Genomic DNA, 3,964 nt, shown 5'->3' on the forward strand with positions numbered 1-3,964 from the left:
AAAATCTTCCTTCACTGAACCAAAATATAAACGCAACATGCAACAATTTCTAATATTTTACTGAGTTACAGTTCATAGAAGGAAATCAGTCAATTTAAATACATTCATTAGGCCTTAATCTATGGATTTTACATGACTGGGAATACAGATATGCACCTGTTGGTCACAGATACCTTTAAAGAAAAAGGCTAGGGGCGTGGAACAGAAAACTAGTCAGGATCTGGTGTGTCCACCATTCACAGCGCGACACATCTCCTTCTCATAGAGTTGATCAGGATGTTGATTGTGGCCTGTGGAATGTTGTCCCACTCCTCTTCAATGGCTGTGCAAAGTTGCTGGATATTTTCGGGAACTGGAACACACTGTCATACACGTCTATACAGAGCATCCCAAACATGCTCAATGGGTGACATGTTGGAGTAGGATACAGGCCATGGAAGAGCTGGGAAATGTTCAGCTTCCAGAAATTATGTACAGATCCCTCGGGACATGGGGCCCGGACATTATCATGCTAAAACATGAGGTTATGGCGGCAGATGAATGGCACGACAATGGGCCTCAGGATCTCGTCACGGTATCTCTGTGCATTTAAATTGCGAATATATAAAATGCAATTGTGTTCGTTGTCCGTAGCTTATGCCTGCCCATACCATAACCCCACCGCCACCATGGGGCACTCAGAAAAATGCTCGCCCACACGACACCATACGTCTGCCATCTGCCCGGTACAGATGAATCCAGGATCCATCCATGAAGAGCACACTTCTCCAGCGTGCCAGTGGCCAACGAAGGTAAGCATTTGCCCACTGAAGTGGGTTATGACGCCAAACTGCAGTCTAGTCCAGACCCTGGTGAGGACGACGAGCATGGAGATGAGCTTCCCATAGACGGTTTCTGACAGTTTGTGCAGAAATTCTTTGGTTGTTTCATCAGTTTCATCAGCTGTCCGGGTGGCTGGTCTCAGACGATCCCGCAGGTGAAGAAGCTGGATGTGAAGATCCTGGGCAGGAATGGTTACACGTGGTCTGTGGTTCTGAGGCCGGTTGGACGTACTACCAAATTCTCTAAAATGACACTGGAGGTGGCTTATGATAGAGAAATTAGCATTACATTCTCTGGCAACAGGTCTGGTGGACATTCCTGCAGTCAGCATGCCAATTGCACGCTCCCTCAAAACTTGAGACATCTGTGGCATTTTGTTGTGTGACAAAACTGCACATTTTAGAGTGGCCTTTAGTTGTCCCCAGCACAAGGTGCACATGTGTAATGATCATGCTGTTTAATCAGCTTCTTGATATGCCCCACCTGTCAGGTGGATGAATTATCTTGGCAAAGGAGAAATGGTCACTAACAGGATGTAAACAAATTTGAATGCAAAACATTTGAGAGAAATAATATTTTTGTGTGTATGGAACATTTCTGGATCTTTTATTTCATCTCATGAAACATAGGACCAACACTTGCTGCGTTTACATTTTTGTTCAGTGTAGAAGTCACAGAGGGACATGTCAAAATGCTGGATTTCGGCACTTTAGCAAGTCTTTATTTATATTTAAATCTGATTTATTGAATTCTCCATGTGGTCTATTTTAAATGTCACTTCATTTAATAAAACAGGCTTTTAAAATTAAATATTTTTGTACAATTTCTACTTAAAATATCAAAGGGGTGCAAAAGGAACTCATTTCGTGGAACGACCCTGCTGCTAGCTGCCTCCATCAGTACAGCTCAATACAGCACAGTCACAAATGCCCCACTACTCCACCATCTACAAAACGACACTATTCAAAATGTCTGGCAAAAAGTCTGGCTAAATACATCAGAATGAAAGGATTACGTGTAAAAGACACCACATGGCCAAAAGTATGTGAACACCGGCTCATCAAAAATCTCATTCCAAAATCATGGGCATTAATAAGGAGTTGGTCCCCCTTTGCTGCTATAACAGCCTCCACTCTTCTGGGAAAGCTTTCCACTAGATATTGGAACATTGCCGCGGGGACTTGCTTCCATTCAGCCACAAGAGCATTAGTGAGGTTGGGCACTGATGTTGGGCCATTAAGCCTGGCTCACAGTCGGCGTTCCAATTCATCCCAAAGGTGTTCGATGGGGTTGAGGTCAGGGATCTGTGCAGGCCAGTAGAGTTTTTCCACACTGATCTTGACAAACCATTTCTGTATGCACCTCGCTTTGTGCACAGGGGCATTGTCATGCTGAAACAGGAAAGGGCCTTCCCCAAACGGAATCATCTAGAATGTTATTGTATGGTGTTGTGTTAAGATTTCCCTTCACTGGAACTAAGGGGCCTAGCCAGAACCATGAAAAACAGCCCAGATCATTATCCCTCCTCCACCAAACTTTACAGTTGGCACTATGCATTCGGGCAGGTAACGTTCTCCTGGCATCCGCCAAACCCAGATTTGACCGTTGGCCTGCCAAATGGTGAAGTGTGATTCATCACTCCAGAGAACGCGTTTCCACTGCTCCAGAGTCCAATGGCGGCGAGCTTTACACCACTCCAGCCGATGCTTGGGATTGCGCATGGTGATCTTAGGCTTGTGTGCGGCTGCTCGGCCATGGAAACCCATTTCATGAAGCTCCCGACGAACAGTTCTTGTGCTGACGTTGCCTCCAGAGGCAGTTTGGAACTTGGTAGTGAGTGTTGCAACCGAGGACAGATGTTTTTTTTAATGCGTAATGCGCTTCAGCACTTGGAAGTCCCGTTCTGTGAGCTTGTGTGGCCTACCACTTCGCGCCTGAGTCGTTGTTGCTCTTAGACGTTTCCACTTCACAATAACAGCACTTACAGTTGACCGGGGCAGCTCTAGCAGGGCAGAAATTTGGCAAACTGACTTGCTGGAAAGTTGGCATCCTATGAAGGTGCCACGTTGAAAGTCACTGAGCTCTTCAGTACGGACCATTCTACTGCCAAAGTTTGTCTATGGAGATTGCATGGTTGTGCGCTCAATTTTATACACCTGTCAGGAACGGGTGTGGCTGAAATAGCTGAATGGGTGTCCACATACTTTTGGCCATGTAGTGTATTAGGTGGTATGAAATACTAAAGCTTATATGTATGACTGTATAAAGTGGCGCTCATATTCAGCATATACTGCACCTTGCCTCTGTAAGTAGTGAGATAGATACGCGTTAGCCTCCAGGACTCTACTAGTCAGAAGTTACAAAGTAATATATTTAGCTGTCTGATCATTGTTATGTGTGCAAAATCAATTAAGTGTCTAAATAGGTAATTTACAGCCCAGCAGTCAGTTTTGTGTGTGTGTGTATCAAGACAGTACATGTGTAATGTGAGTGAATATGTAGTCTACTGTGAGTGAGTTTGTATCTAATCCATAGACCTATATAACGATCTAATCCCTGATTAAGACAAAAACCATAGAGTGGGGGACATGATGGTGCCCTTTACTCTATGGTGTTTTTTCTGTGACCAGGTCATCCGATTTAGCTGGCAGGAGGAACAGGAGAAATAGGAGGCGCATTTATACTGTCCAATTAACCAGCCAAGTCATGACAAACACAGAGACCATACCTCTCGGGTATTCACTCCCTGTTATACTAAAGAGAAAGAGAGCGAGAGAGGGAGGTTACCTGACATGACCTACCTTGGCTGTGTCCTGTTTTCCACGGATCGGGTGTCCCGATGAAGCCTGGATTCAGATAAAGGAAAAGAACTAGGTCGTGCAGTGAGTACCTGCCGAGACATGGTAACGGGCACGAGACGACATGAATAAGTGAAACAGTTCATCCTAATTGAGTGATGAAAAAGTCGGGACCATCCGGTCTGAACGCACCGCAAGACAAGTAGCCTATACCGTAGCCTGCAATGGGTTTGGATGTGTTGTAACTTTTTCTTAGGGCTCTCCTGTGATAACAATAGTAGGCTTTATTTTTCATGTTTGTATAACCTGTTTATATATATATATAATTACTACCTCGTGAATAA

The sequence above is a fragment of the Salmo salar genome, chromosome ssa09 (assembly GCF_905237065.1).
Source record: "Salmo salar chromosome ssa09, Ssal_v3.1, whole genome shotgun sequence".
Taxonomy (NCBI): domain Eukaryota; kingdom Metazoa; phylum Chordata; class Actinopteri; order Salmoniformes; family Salmonidae; genus Salmo; species Salmo salar.